Genomic DNA, 26711 nt, shown 5'->3' with positions numbered 1-26711 from the left:
ATGTTTTAGCAATGCTTTCCAAACTCCAGCATATATATGTCTCAGTAAGGGAGCAATGATGTAATTTAGAAATAGGTTTGTTCTGGCACAAAATCACGGATTTTATTAGGAGAAGATGGTGCAGAATAACACCATGCCTATGAATTATATAGCATATTTCCTGCAACGTGTTTGTGTTCCATAGAGGCTATTTGTGTCATAGATCATAAGAAAACTATTATTGGTAGCCAAATTCTTTAACTTCCGTGTTCTTTAGGTTTTGAAGATCCCGTGCATTTCAATAGGATTGAATTTCATTTCTGATGTACGTAACAACCTTAATTCAAGCACAGTATAGGGATTTTGTGCGTTAACAGTAACAACACACTACTAAGTCTACTACCTTATTGTTCTGTTAAATAGATAAAAGACTGAAACATAACGTGCAGTAATTCCCCATTGTTTGTTTGTTTGTTTTAATAGAACATTGGAGATGATAATGCCAGGTAAGCATTGTTTTAAAACCTTGGCTTTCACAACAGGGAAGTTAAAAGACTCAGATTTATTCATCTACTACTTTCAGTGACAGCAGTGGTTACTTACAGTATGAAGATGGCAGCTTTTAAATCTATAATTTTTTTTAGCATTATAATTCAATTATAATTTATGTTATGTCTAAAACTGTGGGACACAGAATAGTATGTACAATGCAAAAGCATCAAAAATCATATGTCATACCTCCCTGCGTTAATGAAACTTTAAAAAATTAACAGAAGCAGATTAAAAGGTTTAATTTCTCTGTAGCTTGACCAGAGCTAGATTTTTGATGCTCTATTCTGAATCACAATGTTTTTACTTTAACAATTTATATAGTGATACCGTTATACAAACAATGAAATAGAAGATTTAAAACAAATTAGAAGAACTAATTGTCCAAATTCTGCTATTTCTCTCATCATGCTTATCATAAAGAAAAATGAAAAATATTTAACTACATAAATTAGTAAATCCGAACAAGTAACCATCAAGATTATCCAAATTTGCATTACATACAGTCAAAAGAAAAACATTGAATCTTCTCTTTATCACACAAATTCCAGGGTTTGGTCAATTCTGGAATTTGTATTTTTAAACTATAGCTTATATAGCTCTTGTAGAATGTTTTAAGCAAAACTCCTAGATAAGTCTGCATGTCCTCATCTTAAACCTATATTCTTTGTCCTATAACAAGGTATACAAAGAACAGAGAATCTTTCAAGTAACCAAATCATACACTATTAATGCTAATACAATACATTTAATCTAAAGTTTTAAAGAACATCAATACAGGAATTTGTATCTAATTAAGGAATTAATTTGAAAATTACTAGCATTCAAAATTTAATAATACACGATATTAAGAAGTCTCAAAAGTTCTTTTAAAATGCGAGAAAATTTGCACTTGAAATGCAAGTAAAAAATTTTTCCTGCTCCAAAAGGGTGGAATAATACATTGCACATGTGCTTTTTATCATTTGTAGGATCTGTCTCCTATTAATATACAGAGTAACACTTAAAATAGCTCAAAGCACACAAGATGTTATATTCACAATTTGAAATTCACACCGCTGTTTTTGTTTGAAGTAGTACTAAATGGTGTTTACATTCATTTTATATAGCACATCAATGCCAGACAAACTTTTCAACATTCTAAAACTCAAAAGACAGACTTCTTTTCCCTCTTTTATTTTTGGCTTTCCTTTTCTAGATTTACTTCTTTTTTTGAATTTATTTTTGATACAGTGAATCACAATTCTTCCCAACATCATAGCTTTGCAGAAGAGATATATCTGTTTTATCATCTTATCCCATCTATTAATTCTCCAAGCAGCATGCTAGCATTTATGCTGCTCATTAAAGTTAGCTGAAGTGTACACATTCTTAGCCCATCGATATGCTAGTAAAAGCATAAAAAACAAGTGATTTTGGCAGCTTTTGAAGAAAGCATGATATGCCAGGAAACCCTACTGTTGCTAGTTATAGCTACAGTGATAACTAGCACACAATCATACCTTTATTATCACCTTTTATTGAATTTTATCATTTTTATGAGAGGTTGATTATCTGAGGATGAGAATACAGCTGCAACAAGGTAAAGGCTGCTTAAAGATGGGCAGAAGAGGAATGAACATTGTCTATGAAATGGAAGAAGAAATGGGGAGAAGAAACAAAACCCAATGAGATAGGCATGGATCTAATCACTATGAAGCAGAAATTGTGTGGCGGGTTAAAAAGTAACTTGTTGGAGATGTTCAGAGTTACAGGAGGAATTCAGGTGTGCATCTGTCACTGCACTTCAACAGAAATCATGGGGAATATCAAGATATATGTTTTGGTGTATAACAAAAGCATTGCCTATGGAAGGCACTGAAAGCCAAGGAAGTCACCCATAAACCAAGGAAGTGACATATGGGTCATGACACCGGATGCTTCACTCTGTAGGTCCTTGATTCAATTCCAGTTGTATCTTTTGGAGTGATTTTTTTTTTCCTTAAGTCCCTACAATTCAGCTTCAATGTGTGCATGGAAGTAACTTCCCATTTAGCTTTCTTCAGTCCTGAGATAATATCCAATCTCCAGGTCAAACCCAGCAGGTCCCAGGTCTGTGCATCTCTTTGAGCGGGCTTTTCACGAATGGACAGCAGAATGGAGCACAAGAGAAATCACCCACACCACTTTTATCCAAAAACAAGGGAGGTGCTTTGCATCCTTTATTTCTACGTTGTAGCTTAGCTGTTAAAATAGTCATTGAAGAAGTCGGGGGCAGGGGGGGCTGATTCTGGTTGTCCCACTCTCAGGAGTATCTTACAAGCCAACCCAGAGCACAGCTGGTCAGAAATCTCATCTCCCTCTATAAAACAGGTCATTACACATTTAAAACTAATGAGGACAAAGAGACAAACCCCCAAAAGGACTATTCTTCTTGCGCATAGCAGTTTTGTAGTTACCATAGAAGGAAAAACTTCATTACTGGTCTCTCCACTCCAATACTGTCTATCCATGTTGCCTTAAGTGTAATTAAGTAATTAGTTGGTATTGTATGAAGTAGGGAGCAAGCTGCTGACTTTCGAGCCATTTGTTTGTGGCATCTGATACCTGGCATTGATTGCATGAGTTCAGTTTCAAAACTTTCAATAAACCGCATAATATTTTGGGACGCTTGTAGTTCTCATCTGAATTTCCATGACTGACATCCCTCTAAAAATTAATGATATAAAAATATAATTGTGAATTTAACATGAAATTCCTTTATGTTTTTTATATTCGTTACATCTTTGAGCGAATCTCAAATCTTTATTTCTTTTTTCTTATTCTCTTGATTGACTAATATATAAAATTGATTCACAATCCAAATCTTTTTTTCTTCCAATTATTTTAAAGGTATTAAGAATAATCAATCTTTACATACTAACAGATATATCAAGTAAGCAATAAAAATGATTAACAGTAATACCATAAAAATACTTCAGAAGCTCACTCGGAAATTTATATCACCTTACATGCAATGCTGATCAATTAATAATCTTTAAGTAGTCTGATATTTATTTAATATAACCTTTACACCAAGTCTGATTTTTAATTAACCTGCGCAATGACTGCAGTTGTGTACATAGATTAAAAATTTGTAAAAGTAATGGTCAGTTAGGCAGCAACTAGTATAATTTGTACATACAGTGACATTAATTATGCTCTCAAATTAGGCACATCATTGCTCTGGACGGTGTAGAATTCTGGCCTTACAGGTGCATTCCCATTAACTTTCTACAAACATTTCAAAGTAATATCTATACATAGTGCAATTCGTTCTTAGTGCAAAAGAGGTACTTTTCAAGAAAAGATTAAACTACAAAGAGCCTATTAAAATATACAAATAAACAGCATGTTTGTTCAATGTTAATATATTTTTGAATAGCATTATATTTTTTGTAAGGAAGTGGAAATCAGGGTAAAGGATTTCTGAAGATAGTTTTAAGTATTTATTTGGAAAGCATATTCTTTCAGCTCTATAATAAAATACTGTAGCTGTATGAAAAACAATCTATATGTAGTTTCACCAAAAAAAAGTTAACAGAGTTTTTGAGATTGTCTTTTTACCTGCAGAGTCCATTACAGTCATCCCTTCAGCAGCATTGTGGATTTTAGCTTGTTCTTCACATGCCTCTCCTGCCTGTTTCTACTGCTCATTCACGGCCCATGATGGCGTCCTGGACTATCGTTGACAAGAAGTTAAATTCTGTGTTTCCATCACCTTGCAGATGTTCAAGAACTAGCTGTTGCAATGCTTTTCCCACTCGTCTCAATATCTGTCTCTATATTTAACAAACAGGGAGAAGCACGCATGCTTGACATGGTTGCTACAGCTTTAGCTGACATACTCTCTAGCGTTCAAATATTCTGTTGAAAAGCATGGGACAAGTCATACTTCTCAGAAGTTGCTCAATATTCAGATGGACACCCCTGAACTGCTTTACGATGAGTTTCTTAGATTACTTTTAAATCCATGAAACCAGTGATTATGATGAGCAATCAGGAAATAGACTTCACTGATTAGAGACACTTGGCCACCAAGAAACAGCTTAAAGTTACCGAGAGCCACCTTTGCAATACCTATAGGTCTGTTCCTGGACAATCCCATAGAATTACTAGTGTTTACAGATTAAATCTGCGGCTCCTTCCCCAAGCAAGCCAAGTCATGACACCCTGGGTGATAGGTTAGCCCCCCACAGGCATGGTTCCCTGAGATGTTTCATAGCCTGGGCTTCTTTACATCCCAAGAGGAATGAGGTGGTAAGCTCTTTAATACTGATCATGTATTTCCCCTTGGTGGGCTTATTAGTAATACTGCAAGTATTTAAGTTGCTAAAGTTTTACAGAGCATGTATAAGAATGTGGAAAAATACACAAGGAGGGAGTGGGTAGCAGCAGAGACTGGTGGTTACAGTTGACCGTGGGGATGGTTACCTTCCAAGGGGAACACCTTGCTCAATACAAACCGCCCATTTTGGTAGCCAACTCCATTTCCATATGGAACTATTTTTACTGCTTTCTGGTTCATAGCTGCAGAGGTCTACTCCAAGAGAGTCTGTGAGAATCTTTCAGTCCACAAGGAGGACAGAATTTCTTGTGCAAGGTATTTTCACCTTCCAAACCAGAGAAATCAGTCCTGAATGAAAATTAAAAAATTAAAAATATCATCAGGCTCCATATTTTGTAATTTCAATACTATATGAACAGTGAATTTCTCAAATCAACTCCAACATTTACTTTAAAAGTGATTCAGTCAAAACTAAATTTATTGCAATGTTGGTTGTATTCATGCTTTTGTGCATATAGACACCATTGATGACCCAGGAACCAAGATTTTAGCTGTTTTTTTGAACCTGATACGAGGTTTCAGTCCTGCAAAATTTGGTGTTTCTTGCTATTGAGATGCCATTTTACCATTCAATGAATGTTCCTGTACATGTGTATGGGTACAGCTGAATTAACTTTCATGACATACTATTCTTTATTTCAAGTTACCATTATTTCGTTTATTGAACAGACAGTGGTAGAAGAATGTAATTGTAGTAAAGAGGATAATATACCTTCTGACATCAATCCTTTTTAATATTAAGAGGAAAAGAGCAATTAACAGGAAAACAGCAACTAATGGTATAGCACGAAGTAACACTCAGCCAATGCAGCTCCCATTGGTTCAGCGAAATTTTTTTAAAGGCAAAAACTTGTTCTGGGTTCTGCATTCTCTGTAATTAGGTTTTGGTCATCATTGCACTTCAATCCTAGGTGAGAAATATATGGTAACATGTCCAGTTCTCTCTGCTACAGCAACAGAGGATTGTCCCCTACATGGTCTTTTCTCTCTCTCCTCTTGTCCTTTGAAGGGTCACTTACTGTAGATAAAAGTCTGTTCTCTGGGTGCAAGAAGAGTATTTGCTGTCTTCACTCTGAAGACTCTGAATTATATAATGATAGAAATTATGTTCTTTTTTAACGGACAAGGAAGTTTCTAAAATGCGGTTCTGGAATATCTCTAAGTGTACTGCTTTCCCAGTTCATCCCCAAATTAATGAGCATTCCTGCTATTTCCTACAGTAAAAAAAATCTGTTTATGAAAGGAAAATGTAAAAATACCAATACTTTGTAAACTTAAGGAATTTAGAAGGAGTTACAATTTTTTGACAGAATAAACAAATTTGAAAAGACAGTCTAGCCTAAAAATTTTCTTGTTTGAGTCTACCCTGAAGGTCACAGATTTTCAGTGTGGGATTTTCACAGTTAACAATTAGTGGCAGTCTTTACAGACTAGTAAAGAAGGAAATATTTATCATGGACTCTGTTCCCAATATCATTGTTAGATACATGTGATCCATGCCCTGCACCATATCATATCACTATGCTAAAAAACCACACCACCTTGCCTTTTTTTTTTTTATTTATTCTCAGCTTTTATTTTTAAAGGCACAATATTTTATACTGCATAGTAGAAGAGTCTATTTCTACCATGGAAGGCATTCTTGAAGTGCTATACAATAACAGAAATTAAATAAAATACTAGTATATAACATTACAGAGTTCACATTTCAAAATACCATTAGACCCTCAAGGGATAAAAAAGCCATTTGAACACCACCTTCATGTTGCCTGGCAGCCTGTTGTGTGAAATATGAATAGGTAACCATATGGAATTTAGGACAGCAAAATGCAACCTCCTGCTTTAGGACTAAATAAAATAAAATAACGTGAAAACACTAGGTCAAATTCAGAGGTAAAGTTAAGCAAGTCTAAGGGAATTTAAGTTGGAATGGCTTATATTCTTCTGCTGTACCACATCTGAAACGCGCTGTGGTAAGCTGACCCCAGCCAGCAATTCAGCCACCACCCAGCTGCTTGTATTCACATCCACCCAGTGGGATGGGGGAGAGAACTGCAAGTGAAAAAATGACAAAAACCTTGTGGGCTGAGATAAAGACACTATACTAAACCCAACAAACACAAAATCAAGTGATGCAAAAGCAGTCACCACCTCCCACCAGCAGACCAGTGCCCACACAGCCTCCAAGCAATGAATACTTTGGAATATCATCAACAGCTTGAGAAGGTGACATTGTCTTCAATATTAACAAAAACTACTTTAACCAAGTTAGTTCTTATTCTTTACATCCTGACAACGTTCAGATCAGAGCTGCTTCTGCCTGATGCGAACAAGAAAGCATTTTTACATTAATAAAAATGTTATTTGTACATTCCAATATTTCTATTAACATTCATTTTTACTAACATAACCTGTAAGAGCAACCCGACCATACTCAGTTTCTCAAAAAGAGACCACTGTAATGGCTGTAAATATAATAATTGGACTTGATGATCTTAAAGGTTTATTTCCAGCTTAAATGATTCTATGATTCTATACTACGATGGAAGCTTGCCTTGCTAAATACAAGCTGCATCTACGGTGTAATTGCAGCAGCAATTCTGCAGCGATACAGTTCATACAACACATACAGTTGCAGCCAGCTCAAAACTAAGTATTTTGGTAATAACAGCCATAGGGCATCATCTCTGAAAACCAGGAGATTTGCTATGAAAACAAAAGGATGTTGGATCCTACAGAAGAAAAATGAAAGAGTATGTGGTTCTATTTATGAGAGGATAAGAATCAAAAGAGGTTTAGGAAAGTAAAAACATTTTGTTATTAAAATTAATAAACGAGCATTAAAAAAGGTGAACCCTGCTGAGGTTTCTTTGGATTTCAGTTTTCATGTGAAGTGGTTGCACAAGTTGAGGTATAATGAAAAGTTAATTTATCAGAAACATACAGAAGAACTTGAAAATATAGTCCTGGACATAAAAGTCTTCAGTACTCTGGACTTGTTTTGATTTACAGGAGATGCAAAGGGAATGCTGCTGTAAGAGTCAGAGACATTTCTTTATTTCAGGAACCTACTTTGAATTTCTGTTGTTACTGCAGAAAGATGGAGTTTCTCTCTTCATGGGTCCACTGACTGATTTAATGTATCTTCTGTCATACTGCTGCGGTGGATTTCATCTCTTAAGGGAAAGTAGAGAAGAGAGTAGTAAACTGCGTAGCAATCTATAAAACTATTGGCATTTTGAACATGTTCAGTGTGTCTCTGTGATTAAAGGCAAATGGTGCATACATGCTGTTGTTTTTCTCTCTGTTTTTGAAGGGGACAGTGTCTGGGTTTATTATATTAATACTAATCTGAGCCTCTGTAACATTATAGTATTTCTATCTGATGATATTGTGGTCCTAAGACCATTCCTCACTTTGGGAAAGCTTTCAAGCAAACAGCACTTCACGTATCTGTCCAACAGTCCACTACAGAATGACTATGATTCATTCTCTGGATGGGAAGAAAGTTCCTTGAGATAGTCTTGAAAGCAATCCATTGTTAGAGCAGCACACACTTTCTTCAAATTCATTTGTGAGATTCTTTGGAGGAAATAATGGCTAATCAAGTCAGTAAATAACAAAAGGCTATTGAGGCCCTATTAAAACATTAAACCCAATTATTTCTCAAACATAAGAAAGGACAGCTGGACAACTGTCTATAAAGTTGCATTTATCTTCCAAGAAATAATAAAAAACGTTTGCATTCATACACCAAGCCTTTAAAACACAAGCCAACGTAACACTTTCAAATTGTCATTCTCTTTCCACAGCCAGTGTGACTGCTGCGGTTCGGGGACATTTCCACCTCAGTCCTAGCATCCAGGTGAGAAATCCATGCTCCCATGAGTAGGAGCATCCCTGGGTAGGGGTGGCTGTAACATGCTGCTCTCTGAACTCAAACTGTTGGGCTGCACTGTCTTAAATCCTACAGAGAGCTTTGGCTGTGGTCTGAATAAGCAGCTGAACTTCAGGTTGATAAGATGCTCTGTGAGCTTAAAATATGGAGAATTATACACAAACATTAGTCTTCAGAGGCTCTAATTTTATGGTCCAGGCTTCCAACTTCCCTAAGAGGACCAAATCAGAAAAGTAAGCATAATGTCTACTTGTGGGCAAGGAGATAGAATAGGAAGGTTGGGCTTTAAAAGAAAAACAGAAAAAACAGAGGAAGGGGAAACAGATGGGAAAACATTCCAAAGAAAGTATAAAGCTATCATTGTTTTCTGTTTTTTAGCAATTCATCTTCAAATGATACTTCATTCTCCCCTTTTAGGGATCCAGCCTAGCATTAAATTCATCAACACTTTCTTGCCAGGAGTATTTGTATTTTAAAAAGCAAGAATCTGCTTTACAGTTTGACTCTGTATGTGAGTTGCTTAAAAAAATTTAAAAAAAAATAAAAATAAAAGGTATACCTGTATGTTATGCAAAGTGGAGAAATAAGTATTCTACAGTGAATGGCAGGTTTTTTTCTCTAGTACACTCAGGATTTCATCTAAGGATTAATTTTTATACGCGTGTGTGTGTGTATATACATTTATTTTTTTTCTCCAGTAGTAGTATCTTAATGCACGAAGAATCCTTTCTAGGAACTAGAGCCCAGCATAGTTTCTGATGTGGCAGGAATTTGGCTGTGGAGCAGTGTTAGTCCCACGTATGATTTACTATCCTCTCTACATTAAAGACAGGAGAAGCTCACTTTTTATTAATTTCAAATACTAGAGAAAAACTGGCTAAAAGATTGATCTCCCAGTTGGTTTGCTTTATGGACAAGCCAGTAGAAATTACGGCAATTCACATGGGCACCTACCAGTTGAATATTTAAGGAAGTCACGGTCTCGTAGTGTTTCTATGGGTACCCCAAGGGCTCACAGGCAGCATGAGTTCTTTCATTTTGCTAAGAGCTGCCTCCTCGCCTTCACATGCAAAGGCCAAGTACCTGTGCAGTTGCTGCACAGGAAATTTATGGAGTCTTTTTCAGCAAGTAGCAAAATTAGCCTCTTCACCTCTCACAGACCTGCCTGCTGCATCTTTTCTAAACAGGTAAAATCCTTTGCATTAACAACGTTCCTTGGGGAGCATCTTTGTCCTGGTACTTTCACATCATATCACCTTCTGGGCTCAAAGGCCACAGAGTAATTAAACTCAGTGATTTTAGCAGGGAAAGGCTTTGGGATGTTTTTATATTTCAATTCTGGATATGTAAAAGACGGGGGGGGGGGGGGGGGGTACAGTGTAACCTACTTCTAAAATTAACATTTCTCCATAAGTAACATATGCACTGAGTTTCTGAAAAACTATTTTCTGCTGGATTTCAATAATTGCCAATATACGATTTCGATTTGTTTTAAAGCGGGATACCAGACTGAACTCCCCTAACAGATAAGAGAATAGCGCCATCTGTTGCTCCATGCAGTAAGCGCAGCTACTTTCCACCTGCTGTTACACCAATTTCATTGCCCTCTGCGCACCTCTACTCTTACAATAATTAAATTGTTTTCAGAAAAAGCTGGGCTACTCCTGTCTCACACTAGAGAAGCTTAATGAATTTCAATGAACTTACATGATAAAATGTGAAGCAAGCATAATACTTCTATTTTTTAGTAATGGGGTTGGTTGAGGAATTACAGGAAATGAGGAAAAGGTGATTTCTTTAGTTGTTAGGGATTAACTGTTGGGGTGGATAACCACTGGGCTGCTGAGAAAAAACAGCACTTTTAGTGCTGTCACTGCTACTTAAAAATCCTTGACTCTTACCTTGATTCTATAATGAAACAAATGGCCTGAGGTGACTATTGTGGAACCAATTTAGAATTTGCAATACAGAACCTGGAAAGAATGTTAATTCTAATGTTTATTCTAACATGTGCTCTTTCTAAATTTCTCATACGTAATATCTAAGAAAGGCTTTTTATTGATATATATTAAAATTTTCCTGGTTTTTTTTCCACCCAGATACTTAGCCTCACTACGTAGTCTTTTCATAGCCAAAAAAATAAGCAAAACAAAAAAAAAAAACCATGCAAAACAAAAATCCTCCAACTCCAAGTAAGATGTATGGCATCTACAGTCTTCTGCTTTACTCACAGTTTATTCCAATTAGCTTGCACAATTTAATTTCTCAGGTCAAGCTGTACTGTATTCTTGTTTTACCAATAAGTCGCACACCAGTGGTATATGAAGATACAGAAGACTAGAGAAATTTGATTGCCTTTAGGAGGACTGTGGGCCTCTCAAACTCAATCATCTGCATTTGAAACTTTGCTTTTGAGTCCTTACAGACACACATGTGATGGGACAGGAGATGGAGCAAACTAGATTTCTCAAAAGGAAAGTAAAAAATCTGTGACCACTGCAAGTTCAGCCCATTCTCTCAAAAGCACTTTTCACTCATTCCAATTCTGACTTTTTGATTAAAAATCTCCTGCTTTAACTTACCCATCCTCACCCTTTCCATTCTTTCTCAGTCTTCTGCTAGTTCTTTATTCCAAATCATACCTTATTTCATTCCCTTTAGTTTTAATCTGTAACTTCTTGGAAAGCTGACAAATAGTATTACTTAGCATGTGAAACTACAAATAGCTCAACGCTGATGCCAGCTTGGTCTTGTTATTTTTTGTTCATGGTGTGTTATCTCCAAAAGGCACAAGCAAAATGCCTTGTCTGCAAACATGGGCAGCACAGTCTCATCACTGTCCACAGCGCTTTGATCCACAAAGGCTAAATTTATGTGTGCAAATCCACTACCAGCAAAAACAGGCTTCCTATTATGATTTGTCCATTGGGCACTGAATTACTGTATCAAGCATTGAGGCAGCCTAGGAAGATTAGCCTCATTAGGTAAAAGTTAGTTTTTGTGGATAGGCACTGTAGAAATACCATGATAGTACGTAATCTATATGTCTCTGCCTTTAAAGTATTTTATATACATCTCTGTTATGCCAAAGTCTATGGATCACAGCTGCTAATATGATAGCTCCAGATAACTTACAAATAATAATCTAAATGATTTTCCATATTGTCACTTTTTTCTCCTTTTTCTTCCTCCATCTCCTTATTTAATTTTTTTCTTCCCCAGAAGCAGAACAGAACATCTGGCCCCAGCTGCACTTGCCTTGTACTTCTGCAACTCACTATGAATACAGAGATACACACACTTCTCACTAGAAACTATTTTGTACCATTGTGAAGGGTTAGCTACAAAACATGGCTAGAGTACTGACAAAAATGAACTTGTATTATCATATAAAAATCAGTATGAATCTCACTTTTTGAAGGAAATGTGATAATTTTGAACATTGATCCCAACTTCATGTCCTCCAGGATGCTTTCTGAACTTTTAAGATCTGGTCATGACTTGGTCATGGTTTTTCCCTCTGTCTGTATCCTAAACCCCAGACTTGAAGATAAATTCTGAGACAGATACTAGCAAAATTACATGATTATTCTAGATGTACATCATGAGTGAGATCTGACTATTCTAGCCATCTCTAAGTATTTTCATCCTGATTTTCTGCTGTGCCTGTACTCTATCAATACGCTTACCTTTTCTTTTACTGATGTTATACAAGTTACACATACATTTAAAAGATGACAACTTTTATACCACCTGCTCTGTGCAGCTTTCCACCATGATCTTGAACAGTGTTTTGTTAAGTTGCAGGAGAACATCTGTGAAATAAATGCTTTTTTTACAGCCAGGCTAAATAAGAAACAGACATGTAAAGTAAGATAGCACATTTGTACTGTAGCTTATGTATGGGTTTTCTCGGAATATATGAGAGTGTTGATGTTTCATAAGCATTAAAAATTCCTTTTAGTAATTATTTTTTTGCTTAGATGTTTTTCATAAGATGAATTGTCACATTTTCTTCAGAAGACTTATTTTTGTATGGTAAAGGTGGCCATGTCCTTTGGGGTAAACGCTAAGATTTATTTTCCTTCAGCTCATCAGTAATGTTGCATCATTTATTTGCATTATGTTACCCTTTAATATAACGATTTATTGTCTTAGAAGTAACACACAAGGAATATTACTATCTGCTTATTATTTTAACACAGGTGCTGCTTATGACTTAACCCTTCAGTTCCCAACATCTTGCAAGGTTTGAGCCTGATAACTAGTCAGGCACTTTCACATAAAAGAGATACTCAGCCAGATCCAGAGGACAATAGAGACATCTAAGCGAGATTCAGGGGCGTATGTTCAAAACTTGATCTTGAAAACCTCCACACAAATTAAGCCAAGAAAAGCCAAACGATAAGAAATATGTCCTATTTCTTACATTATCACTCAAGATCACTGCAGGAATGCAAAAAGAGCACCGTACATGCCAGAAGATTTCTGGTAATGCATGGTGCGGCTACAACATTTCTGCCCATTCTCAACCACTTGCTTCTACCTGCTTAATGCTCCTGGGGTTGCCTACTAAATCGAGAAAAATGACCCAAGCTAAAATATGTAAATACAAATAAAAATAAAAACCATGCACAGAAAAACCCCTCATGACAGGGTAATTCCACTGTTCTGGTTTAGACAATTGTCCCACAAACAGATGGACCATTAAAAAAAGGTTACAATGGTCACTGATGAGAGAGCAATGGGGTGGCTTTTTCAGCTATACCCTTATATGCCTTGATTCTGCACATATTCTGTGAAATTCTTTTTCCTTGACATGTAGGTGGATCCACTGACTGAAACAAATGTTAGAGCAGCACAAGAGATAAAGAAGCACCATTCTAAGTAACCTTATAAAAAAGAAAAATCAGCAACTTAACAAAGAAAATGTCAACAAAGTCAAATGACTCCAGAATCTGTTGAAGTCAGAGGTGCAGAAGCTAGAACAATTCATTAATGCACCATGCAAGATGATCTGAATTATTTTAAGAGCACTGTATTTGCATTTTAGATATAGCAGAATGAACTAATTATGAAATGTATGCATCAAAGATTTCAATTTCAGGCTTGACTTTACTTTGGAGATTAATTTTTTACTTTATCATTTTTGCAGGCAGTTCAGTGGACAGCCTTATTTGAATGTTACTCATTGTTCAGTGATGTATGAAGTGTATTTAATCAATGTGAAGGAAGTAATATTAAACTATTATCAGAAGGATCAAATATTCTAAAAAAATCTCAAAAGGAAGGTCAAAAGGTAACATCTCTGCTAACAATATGAGAAACTGTATTTAACTTATTCTTTACATCTAAGTTTTTCATGGCATACACATTATCCCTTTTCACATAAAATTACAACATAAAATGTGGTTTGTTATCCTCTTGTTTAAAAATATCTTCTATATAGTAGATCAAATAAGTTTTTAATGTTTTGCTAAGAGATACTGAAATAACTTCTTTAGAGTTGATGTGTAATTTAAATGGCTGGCTGCAAAAACCATTGACAGGACAGTCCTAGTGATCACCATTAAATCGTTTGTCAGTGTGTTAGTTATTACAGGATAAGGTAATTGCCAGCAAGGACAATTATTTAAATAATTCACATGTTTCTTCAAGTATTGCTTATCCTTCTTTATAAAGATCCAAAGCTGAACTTAATAAAACCATCACATAAACCTCTATTTTATCCTTTTTATCTTTCCAGGGCCACTAACACAACAACAAACACGTCGTCTTAGTTTTGACCAAGACAGTTAAACATGAGAAACTTTTTCCAAAAGCTATGAATGAAGAAAACATTCATTTCTGAGCTAGCACTAAGAAATTAATTCATTACATAATAAAAAAATAAAAAGTGACTTTTGCACTGTGGTTTTTGCAGGAAGTTTCTGATTAAATTACGGATAACTCTTTTGTTTTTTTTCCTGGTTGAAGATGTACTCAAGTTAAAGTTAACTGTGTCCAAAGACATTAATTTTATACCACTATTAAAAGGAATTACTGTCTCCTTATTGTCTTTTTAACACATATGTGATAGCTCAGCCAATAATAGCTGATGGCATTGCTTTTGTCCCCATTACATCAAACCTGCAGTTTCACAGGCATAAAGCCATAAGACTTGTTGACTGGGGACTTCTGTAGTGAATGGGCTGCTAAGGGTGAGCAGTACTTCAAGTGGCTGGTAAAAATGCTTTTAGTGAAAGAGCAAAACATTACTTGAATTTGATACATTTGCTTCAACAAACCTCAATTTCTGCTTCGACTTAGTGTCTTGCAGAGAATGCTGTGTATATTCAAAGTTAACCTCACACAAGTATATTGTAAATGTTTATCTGGAGCAATGACACCTGATATACAAGAACACACAGGCTGACAAAGATAAACGTTTCTAGCTTCTCAACCTTGGAAGCAATGAACATGCAAAACCATCTGAAGTTTCAAAATAAGTATTTCACAGGATCTATCACGCCTTATGTATGACCTTCATTCTGCAAACAGCAAATGCCTTTCCGAACATCACTACCCTGAAGAGTTCCCTTGGCTTGCAGGATTAGGGTTATACTATCTTGCAGAATATTTTGCTTTCTAATTTTATGATCAGAAGTAACTGTGCAACATCCCTGGTGGAACGTACTATTAGAAATGCATCTGACTATTTTAAACATTTTGATGTGACTGGCATTTTCCCCCTTCTTCAATGAGTGTTGAGCATAGATAAATCATTACTGTCTCCTTTCCTTTCCCTCATGTAATATTTTTACCTCTATTTGAATAGATGTTTTAGCATGTGAAGGCTACTAAAACTACATAGCCTGACAGATAACAGTTACTTACTCAAGCAGACAACTTTTGATTCCATTCCTGATTAATTATTTTATTGAGTAAAGTTAATCTATCAAGTCTAGATTTAATACAGTTGTAAAATTTCATAGTTTTGAGTCCAGTTATGTCACCCTAAGACACTCAAAGTTGTACTTGATTAGTAATTGCAACAAGTATGTCAATGTGACTAAAAACGGTCTGCATTCTTCAAGCAATAAAACTGCTGTTGCTGTAATTTAAGATTATTAGGTATATTAAAAAAATATAAAGTTGTTAAAAGCAAATAATCGCTACAGGCATGAAAGGATATCAGTGGGCTAAATTCATTCTGTACTAATAAAGTACTTATTTTATTGATGACTTTACCCGATTTACAGGAGAACATTGATGAAATAAACAATGGGAAAAAAGGTTTCTCTAAAAACCTAAACACTCAGTATCATGCTGATATGGAAACAGCAGTCTCTGAAAACTTGGTGTTTCAACATTAAAGGTCAACAGAGGAAATCCCAAAGCTTTGTTATATTTCTTGTGATTTATCAAAACCCCAAACTATTTTCATTTATTCTTTTTCAAATGGCAACCTTCACAGGATATGTCTGCACAGCAAATTAGACCTACTCTGCTGATAGATTTAGCATAAAGTATAACTACCATAAAAGCGATTTCTTCTTGTGCTGCAATTACTGCACTAAATTTTCCATTTGGAAGGATGGGCAATATGGACATTACCTTGTTCCACAAGGGACTCTCTACTTTGGAAAGTGTCCATGGGTCAGATTTCATTCTCCCTTCATGCTTCTCCTCTCACAACCATCTGAAAATATAGTTAAGTTTTAGCAAATTACAAAAGAAAATAATTATTAAGGAGTGAAAGTAAAATTTCTTCCATTCTTTCACCATGTGTATTGTGCAAATATAGGTGGACAAGCTGAAAGTCTGGATTGTGAGGCCTGAAGCCTGCATTCCACGCTGAAGGAGATGTTCAGGTACAGCTTCCACAGATCGTTTGAAAACACAACCTGAACTGTAACAACCCCCTGATTCCGCAGCTGATCACGTGCACTTGAATTTACTTGCAAGAATCATGTCATATTTCCATCCAGCACCATTTGAGCTTTCATTTTTGAGCTTCACTTCAAATAGCTTCTTAACGTTACAGACCACTGAGATGCGAAAATGCATGACAAAATAAATGTTAAAGTGTTAAATAGCAAACGTTAAAGTGTTAAATAGTAAATATTAAATTGTGTGGTAAAGGAAATGATCAGCTGGTATGTATTATCAGCTTGAAGTAGCACTAATAACAATTTAAGTTTTATAATGTACCTTAATTACAGTACCTGTTTAAAAGAGGGCCCCCCTTTCTTAGACACACAGCTATACAACTGATTTAGAAATTCCATGGAAGTATACTCAATTTCATGCATGTGCTTAAACTTATATTTGATTTATCACTCAAATGACTTAATAGAACGTCCTGCCAGAGTTGTCTTAGAATGTCAGCTATACTGACCACTTACAGACAGATTCAGCATATTAAAATTTCCCTTCAGATTTTTTTACCTTATAGATCTCAAGTTCATGAAAGTTCATTGAAAGTGAGATGTACCTCAGCTACTCCTCCTGAATCACCTTGAAATCTCTGGAATCAAAGCTGAAGTTGAGGCACATTTTTCTTTGACATATATGGGTCTTTTATTAATAGAGATGTTTTCTTCCCTTCTATGAGTTTCTGTGAAATTCTACAGGGTTTAAGAGTCTCACTTTTCTCTATTGAAATATGATTTAGATAGATAAGTTTCAGTTAAATCCTCAGAAATTACATCATCTCCAAATTAGAATATAATTTATCTGTGACATCAGACATGCAAACTTTTTAAAGAAAGAATTAGATGTAGAGGAATAAACAGAGTGATAGGCAAATCACATTAATTTAACATCATCTCACGTTTAAAATCAAAGACAATCTGAAGTAAATGATCTTAAGGAAATATCAACCAAAAAACTTTCTGCTAGCGAATATCAAAGAAAAACTCATGAAGATTCTGTACACTTGCTATGGCCTTTACATGGGATGAAGGGGTCAGGGGATAGTCACAAAGGCTCATAAAAGAACATTGCAACAGCACAGATCAAACAATAGCTGGAAGATGCTGCACTCTACTAAGCAGCACCTAGAGTTTTTTTGCAATTTAGGTACAAAAAAGAAGTAAATTCCTGTGGATCTATTTTATGGTTTTTGTGCTGAGCCAAAGCTAACAGAGATGAGATTTCATTGTGCTTTTGTTTTTATCTTCACACTTCACTATAGGTTAGAGTAACTGGAACTAAGACAACTTTACTTCTAGAGAAGTAAAAGAAATCTGTTCTGGAAGCAGAAAGAAATAACTAAACTCACGTTTTCCCAATTATCCGAAACATTTTTCTATTGTATTTATTGAATTTGATCAAATCTCTTTACAAAATTCAAAAGAGATTTGCTACTTTGGCAGGAAATGAAAGTCAACAGTTGAAACGAACATAAAATCTAACCCTTATAAAAAATTAACCTGACATAAATGCATTTGAAAGTGACCATAGTTCAGCTCCCCTTAGCATTGTTGTTAACATTAGAGCCAAATAAGTGTAAACTGACTGTTCAAAAATAAAGTTTTGCAGCAACAAAAAAAAAAAATTGTCTGAAGGGCAACTGAAATTCAGACCTTTAGAATTTTTTTTTCATTATTATTATTATTGTACAATGGCTATATTCAACCTTATTTTAGAGATCTGACGGTCCTTGATAGCAACCTATACAGCACACACTATCACACTGCTGGCTTTAGTGGGGTGGACAAGAAAGTGATCTAATTGAGGTTATGAATACTGCATACTGACCTTATTGTGTGGATTTATTGCTTCAATTGATTTATAGCTTGACTTTTGAAGATTAATCCATTGCAATCAATGAGAATTAAACATATAAAAACTTTTTTAAAATGTCAGTCTCTACAGCATCCTGCTGAGCCTAGCATATCAGTTTTGGTGTAGATGGCCAAGATAAGGACCCAGGTCATCAACTGCAGTTTTAAATAATTTTCTTTCTCTAGAGATAAGTATATTCTTAAAGGTGTGCTTTGGAAAGCCATTTGAAACATTCATTCATCAAAGTTTTCTCAGAAATTTTTATTGTCTATGTTGTTGTCATAAGTTTGTAAGTCCCTGATAGGACAAATTGTAATTACTCATTCCTTTCTCTCTTACTCACCCTCACTACAGCAGCTACAGACTACTACTTTTAGTTTATGAACATTTGAGAACTTTGGTCACAAAGGAAGGTGTACATATGGGATTGTCATGGTTTACACCCAGCCAGCAACTAAGTACCATGCAGCCACTCACTCACACCCCCCCCACCCCCGTCAGGTAGGGAGGAGAACCGGGGGAAAAGGTAACACTCATGGGTTGAGACAAGAACAATTAAATAATTGAAATAAAATGTAACAATAATAACGATAACAATTGTAATGAAAAGGAGAGAGGAATAAAACTCAAAAGAAAAAAAAAAGCGATGCACAATACAATTGCTTCACATCCACTGACTGATGCCCAGCAGTGATCAGCCCACCCTGGCCAGCTCCCCCCAGTTTCTGTACTGAGCGTGATGCTCTGTCGTATAGAATATCCATCCCTCTGGTCAGTTCAGGTCAGCTGCCCTGGCTGTGTCCCCTCCCAGTCTCTTGTGTCCCTCCAGCCTTCTCGCTGGCAGGGCCTGAGAAACTGAAAAGTCCTTGACTTAGTATAAACACTACATAGCAACAACTGAAAACATCAGTGTGTTATCAACATTGTTCTCACACCAAATCCAAACCACAGCACTGCACCAGCTACTGAAAAGTACATTAACTTTAACCCAGCCAAAACCAGGACAGGGATACTGTTGGATGGGTAGATAGGCAATTCTGTCAGATGACAGAAATTAAAGGCCTTGCTTAACTTCTGTTAGGTGATTTTAATTTATATACCTTCATTTCCAATATACAGAAAGGCAGAGAGCTAGGCTTTAGCTCAGTTCAGTCGCTGGAGACTGCCCAAACTCCGGTGTCATACACGTTTACAATAGGAAGCCGCAGTCACAAACACGGTTAGAAGGCAGTCCTGTGGTTATCAACTCACACATACTGTGGCAAATTAGTGGCATTTTCTTCAAATCCCAGAAAGGGGAATATAAGGGTCTCTGACCTAGTTGTTTCATTCCAGAAGTCTAGCAAGAATTGCAATGGGATCAAACAGCTGCATCCTCAGACCAGGCAAAATGAAGACTAACCCATGTATCATTCATTACGTGACAGTGTTAGAGAAATCCAAAGGTCCACGTGACAGTACAGCCAAACTCAGAGATTTAAATGAACCTTACAAGTTATTTTAATTATTTGAGCTATTACATCAATTTTTAGTTTATGTTCATTTTGATAGCTAATTGTTTTTGCATATTTGTCACAGGGTGGAAGATACAGGAAAATACCTAATATAACACTGGGATGCTTACATTAGACATCCCTGATGAGTCATAGCTCAGACTCAGTAAAACATTTGTCCCAGAATTTTTTGTCTCTGAAGTCTGGATAAAATATACAAAATAACATATATTTTATATAATAACCAATAAAACTAGATCCAAATAATGCTCAAGGTCTGAATTAATGATGAAAAGAAATTCATCACTATTCTTATCTTGACTTATTTAACCAACTCACAGCAAAGATTTATAATCTTAATCTTGATTTAAGTTGTTAATCATGAGTGTATAAACTGTCCTACAAAACTGGTGACGTGACAATATCTAATTTGAGCAAGATTTGACAAATTAATTAAACTTCATAATAAAAAATACCCCATGGGTTTAAAATTATCCAAAGAGATAAAAGCAGGTTAGATAAAAACTACAGTTATGATGAATTTTCCTCATTGTTATAACTTTTACAATTAAAAATAAGAAATTAAACATTTACAACATACCCACCAAAACACCATGATGCTTAGTCTTGTTTTGAGCCTTTTAGAGCACTATAAAATTTTATAACAGCTCCCAGTCCGCTCTTACGCTAAACAATAAAGGCTGTTGGGGTATGTACCAAAGCACAAAAATTCACGAGTCCACCAGTCACACCTATATGCATCTCAAATTCCTTTAAAAGGGACAAACTAATTACTTGTGCTAGGTTCCGTATACAAAGCCAAGGTTGCAATTTGTCATAAGAATTCACAGCAACTTGTTTAAAAGCCTAAAACGCGTTGCAGATGGAAGACCCCATTTGTCTTCACATTTCTGGAATTATTGCAAAATAATCTCTCTCGAGCTAGGAAGACAGCTGAAGTTATGCTTTGTGGATGCTGTATTCATAGGAATAAATGCTATTTCACAACAATTTGCTTTTAGGTTGGAAGGTTCCTTGGGTTGGTAGAGGAAGTAATGGAGACAACACTGATTTTGCAATTCTTTTTTTAGCTTGGTATTGGAGCAAAAGACGTTGTAAAAAAGGTAATATATTTGTTTCACTGTTAGAAAGCTGTTGTAGTGTAATTCTGTCAGCTTTAATTCCTTGAACTAAGTTGTGCATTGCCCCCCATTCCTCCCGACTCAGAGCGCTGCCCAGAATGCATCAGACACTCACCCATTTCTATACTTTGTCAGCTGAAAATTGCTCCTTATCTTTGTTTCCTCTGTTCCTAACGGCACTAGAAAGAGGCTCTCAAACCAGACAGTAGCAATGAGAGCAATCCGTGGTTCTGTGAAGTCGCTGCCAAAGTCTTCTATGTTATTATTAATGAACATGTTCATTACTAATAACGAACACGCTACTATATGCCGAAAGGTCTTTGCAGAAAACCCTACGAGGCTGGGAAATTTCAACAGCTGGTGACATTTTTTAGCCTATATATAACCCTTGTGTATTACAAATGAAAAGCTGACATTTTAATCTATAATGAATTCATGACTGCAGTTATAGTAACTATATATACGGAAAAAGAATTGATATCCTTCCAGACCCCCCCACGTCTGTAGTGTCACCTGCCACCGAGGGTTTCGCAGTCTCGTTCCTGGCAGCCAGCACTAGGTGGGGACAGTGACTCACACAACGCTTCTAACAGGCGCTTTCTAGCTCTTGGACCGCAGCTACTGCCAGCTAACATTATTTCATTTTTTATTCAGCTTATTACAGATCGCAGGATTACCATTGTTGGGGGGAGGTTTAGCATTTGTCTTAAAGAAAGTGAAATAAAATTACTCACGCTTTGAGTGGCTAGCAGGTCTCCCTGGATCTCTTCCACACACCTGTATGCCTATGGAAATCACAAAACTCAAGGCAAACTCTAAACGCAGTATTTCCAGAGTTTTCTTTCCAGCCTTCATATGGGTGAAAAGCATTTAGTAACAGTAACTCTGATCATATTTTTTGAGCCATAAAAAAACCCCTTAATTTTCAAACAGGAAATTTACATTTTTGAAATTTAGGGGTTTGAGCTCGATTAAATCAAGCCTTTAGGGAAGCGAGGATTCTTTTGAAATTGCTGGGGGGGAAAAAAAGAAATAAATCCATACACGTTATATATTGACTCCACGTGGGGAAAATAAGCTGAGCCTACCATGGAATATTCAATTGTGCTTAGGACAGTCTCCTAGTTAAGAGCTAGAGAGAGTTCTCACACACCAGCCAGGAACTAGTATCGATATCACACATCCCATCTCTTTCTTTAACCTCATACGAACTAGTTTTGAACAGTGAAGGGACATTAAAAGAGAAAAGCCAACAGGGAAAGATAACTGCATACAACTAAACTACTGCCAGGAGAGCGCTTTGCAGATATTTGGGGTTAAAATTTCAGAAGTGACTAGTGATTTTAGAAGGTATATGGCACCAGTGGGAGACAGCATGTCATTAGCAGAAAGTAACGACACAATAGAGGCTGCAAATCTGACATGTTTGAATCCTAAAAGGTTAAACCCCAGGCATACAGTAAGCCCTTTGATTTAGGCTGCTGTTTAAGACAAAAGCAGCTGGAGTTCTTGTGCTGGTGTACTGTCTCCCTATTGTCTGAGAGATGGGACCTCCTGGCAGTGATGTTGTTTTGATTTCAAAACCATTTAAACACACTGAACTGGAGTGTGGGCTAATTTCCCAATGGCAATCCAACTTCAAATTTTGAATTTGGCTGAGCCTAGCTGTAGCTGACTGCAGCCTGTGCAGCCACGTTGGGACAATACACCCAAAAGGCTCCTCTCAAAAACATCTGCTCCAGTTAGCAGAGCCATAGTAGGCGTTTGGCAGATTTCACTATGAGACTGCTGATGTTTGATGGCAAACTGGCTGGAATTAATAGAGCCTGGGCTGATTTCTTTGGGTTTGTTTGCACTACTGCATCGCTCGAAAAGAAAAAGAAGAGAAATATTGATTATCACTGTGCTGGTAGAGGCTGTTCATGACTTTTGCTCACCAGCGAGAAGGACGAATTGGCTTCACCTAATTGAGACTCCAAGGCATGCAGTTCTCTCTAAGAAGTGAATGTACTAAAAGTTGCTGAATGATGTGACAGACAGCACACCTAAACTAAGAAAACGCAGGATAATTTTTCAAGCAAGCAAGATAGCATTTCTCAGAGAACACGATGCAGTGGTCTACAGCTGTCCTACAGCTTTTGCCTAGTCAAAGGGGAGAGAGAGTTGGGCAGGCTACTCGAGGGTCAGAAAGTTGGTGGCTGAGGTTAGTTCATATACATTGACCTCCCTGGTAATCATTCAGTAGAATTATCTATAATATAATTTACTACTGGAAGTAAGGAGCTTCTATCATTAATATGGTCTTCCATCTGATTCCATCTAAGTACTCATAGCTTAATCGGGATTACGAGTTTTTCTGGCTATTTTTGAAGTGAGAAGTCTCGTAACAGTATTGATGATTTTTTTCTTTCTTTAAAAATTATTATCAGTACTGACAGCTAACCTGAAAATAAATGCCTAAGTGTACCTGATCATATGAAATGGACCAAAGAGGACTTCTGAAGATCCTAGTCAGTACACGGAGGATTTGTATTTATAGTTTGTGATGCATACCAAAAGAAAATCCAGGCTATCCTTCCAGAATATTTTTCCATGGTTTTATTTCAGTCTTCAGTGCCTGGCAAATAAAAAACAACAACAAAATCTAGCTTTTCCTCTTGGTTCCATTTTTTTCAAGGACTCATTCATATCTGTCATATTTCACGTAATTAGACTATTACTACTAAAAATCTTGAATCTAGTTCTGCTCTTCTAGGGGGGAAGCGTTACAGACTGAGTAGCTTGGGGGAAACAAGCAAGTACCTATTCACCCACCCACCTGTACCAAATGGTTTGTTACAGTTGAGCAGCTACGGCGTCTGTTTATAATTTGCAGTGATTTTGCATCGCCAGAGTCCTTGTTAGGCTGGGTAGTTTGTGTTTGTCTTTTTTTAACCTGTTTCTGAGTTACGGCCATTCCTGATGCACTCACAGTACCTTCTCCTTTACTTCCTTTTCAAATAGGAGGAGGTAATTACGTGCAATCTGTCTTCCTGATAGTAATAAACTTCTACAAGCCGTGCTGGGTACATATACTCCCAGTAGCCAGGGGAAAGGGGGATAAAAGACCATCAGAGAATCTGTGATAGGATATGAAGAGTATCAGGGTAACCACATGCTTTGGGACTTGATTTGGGTGACAGTAGAATGAATTTCAGAACAGTATTTTTTCCCCTTAGTAATTTGAGCTTAAGCACTCTGAATAAAACGTGGATATGCCTGTTTGGTAGAATGGCCTCTTTTAAAGCCAGCTGTGAAATAACTACTTCAAAAAAACCTAAACAAAACCCACTTCTATATTTTCTGAGAAGGTTTACCTCACATGGGGATAGTAGCATGAATTTCTTTTTCTGTGGAAAGGCAGGCATGAAATAAAGCATTAAAAATACAAGCTTTTAAGGTATAAAAAAGTCTTCTATCAAGAATTACATTCCTTCAAATGCCACAATGAAGCAAGCTGCACTGCAGTATATAATTTGAATATGATACTGTCTATAATCCTTTTGTGAACTCAAAGTAGCCCAATCTCCACGTCTTTGATAAACACATGAAAAAAATTAACAGATTAGGACTTACTGCCAAGGACAAGTGAGGGGTTTTTTTCAGTTATTCAGCTTGCACTCAGCAGTGCACATTTTTTTCTTTTTCCACCCTTAGTTTCTTTGTGTTTAATACAGACTAAAGGTTTCAAACCTTGGTATTTAAAGTTGCACTCAGTTCCATCGTGAAGAGTAATCAGATCTTCAAAGACTCTTTAGTGCGGAGCCTAGAAGACATCAGGAACTGTAGGTGCTCTGGAAAAATCCAGTCACTTTTTGTATTAGGCTTGAAAAGATAGTCTGAGAAATCCAAGCTGAAATAAACCCATTCATCAAAATTATATGCTATGCTTAATATTTGTGAAATATAGCAGTTGCATGAAATCGGATGGAAATGAATACTTCCCTTCAGCTTGGAAGCCATGGTATTTTTCACATACCCAGAATTATGCTACTTATAAATATCTCTCTAAATGGACTTGAATAATAAGGCATTCTGGACTCTGCATGCAGGGGTTGAGGGAGAACAAAAGGAAAAAAATATTCCTTTCCCTTTTACCTATAAAGAAAATCTTTAGGACAGGCCATAGCTTTTGAGATCTTCCTGTTATTTCTTGCCATAGCTGTGAGTTAAACTCCACTGAGAAATCCCGTATAGCTGAGGGAGAGACACTGCATTAGGCTGCAGGTCTGTAAGTGATACGTGGTATCCTCAAAGCTGCCCCGAACGGTACAGCTCTGCGGGTACCCGCTGGGGATGGCATCCCTGCTTTGCTGGGGATGGTGGGATGGCATCCCTGCTTTGCTGGGGATGGTGGGATGGCATCCCTGCTTTGCTGGGGATGGTGGGATGGCATCCCTGCTTTGCTGGGGAAGGCAGACAAGCCTGGTGTGTGGCTTTGTCCCGTTTTCCATTTCTAAGGTCGGGGTGGAGAGGCAACCTGAAGTGGTGATGCCATACCCACTCCTGTAAGGTTGAAAGGAGGTATCAAACAGCGAGAGCTGACAGTGTGGAAAACAAACTCAGCACACAGAATCTCAGGGAACTGTCTGGGCGTGCAGACAGTCTCAAGTAAACTGTGTGGCACATCTGCTATCCATGCACCACTTATGTGCTACTCACATACTCCTCCTAACAGTCATGTTCCTGCTCCCAGTCTCAGTTTCCTCCACACGCACTTATTCCTTCATGCTGCGTATAGTCTAAACTGTTTCTTTCTCATAAATTATCTCCAGGTTGCATATGTAGCCACTTGTTGATATCAATCAATTAAGAGTTAAATGTAGCAGCAGGAATATAGTAAAGGACAGAAACATGATCGGACAGCGCATAGGCATGAGGGCAAAGGAACCGCATGAGGGCGGTTGTTACACAGTGGAGTAAAAGAGAAGCACCAGTATGCCAAATAGACCAGTGGGGACAAAAGCAGCCTAAATGCTCAACTGAAATATATGAAAAATAGGGATACAATAACAGTGCCAACACTGACAAGCATCTACATGAACAGTGTAAAGGATGGTAATCTCAGTCCTCCAGTATGGTGCTAAATGGCCATCCATATGCCCCCTACAACCCCCCCAAACCACAGCAAAAGGCACCCAATCAGCATTCACACCTATGCTATCAGATACTGCTCAGGCCTTCAACAGCCACGTATCACGATCCCACACAGTATCATTTACAGCATATAAATACAACTAACTCACATAACTACAACTACCTTACATTTTACATTTTCAGAAAGTAAATAATGCATAACCTTACTGAAATTCTTGCTGAACTGAAATCATTGGCAAAACTCCCACTGATTTCAGTGCAACTAGGATTTGAATCATGGGCTTCAACAATACAAGACAAAACCTATAAAATATATTATTCTACCTGTAAGTAGAACTGTTGTTCTGCATTTAACATAGTTGCAAAAAGTCAGAAGA

The 26711-nt window shown here is 36.8% G+C and overlaps 1 long non-coding RNA gene across 3 annotated transcripts in view; it reads right to left on the bottom strand.

Moving 5' to 3' along the window:
• Positions 1-315: 315 nt before the first annotated feature.
• Positions 316-26711, bottom strand: part of LOC114011317 (uncharacterized) — a 178143-nt gene continuing 151747 nt past the window's right edge. The window contains exons 7-12 of one of the 3 annotated variants that reach the window (XR_008748792.1): positions 16389-16473; positions 12205-12607; positions 7967-8070; positions 4981-5182; positions 4114-4328; positions 316-2869 (exon numbers count right to left, since the gene is read on the bottom strand). This is a non-coding gene — a long non-coding RNA (uncharacterized LOC114011317). Of the gene's footprint in view, positions 3217-4113; positions 5183-7966; positions 8071-12204; positions 12608-16388; positions 16474-26711 lie in introns of all 3 variants that reach the window. The other 2 variants (XR_008748791.1, XR_008748790.1) reach the window with 2 other exon arrangements.

Source organism: Falco peregrinus, chromosome 9 (genome assembly GCF_023634155.1).
Source record: "Falco peregrinus isolate bFalPer1 chromosome 9, bFalPer1.pri, whole genome shotgun sequence".
NCBI lineage: Eukaryota > Metazoa > Chordata > Aves > Falconiformes > Falconidae > Falco > Falco peregrinus.
This window is presented reverse-complemented; position numbering and strand designations above follow the sequence as displayed.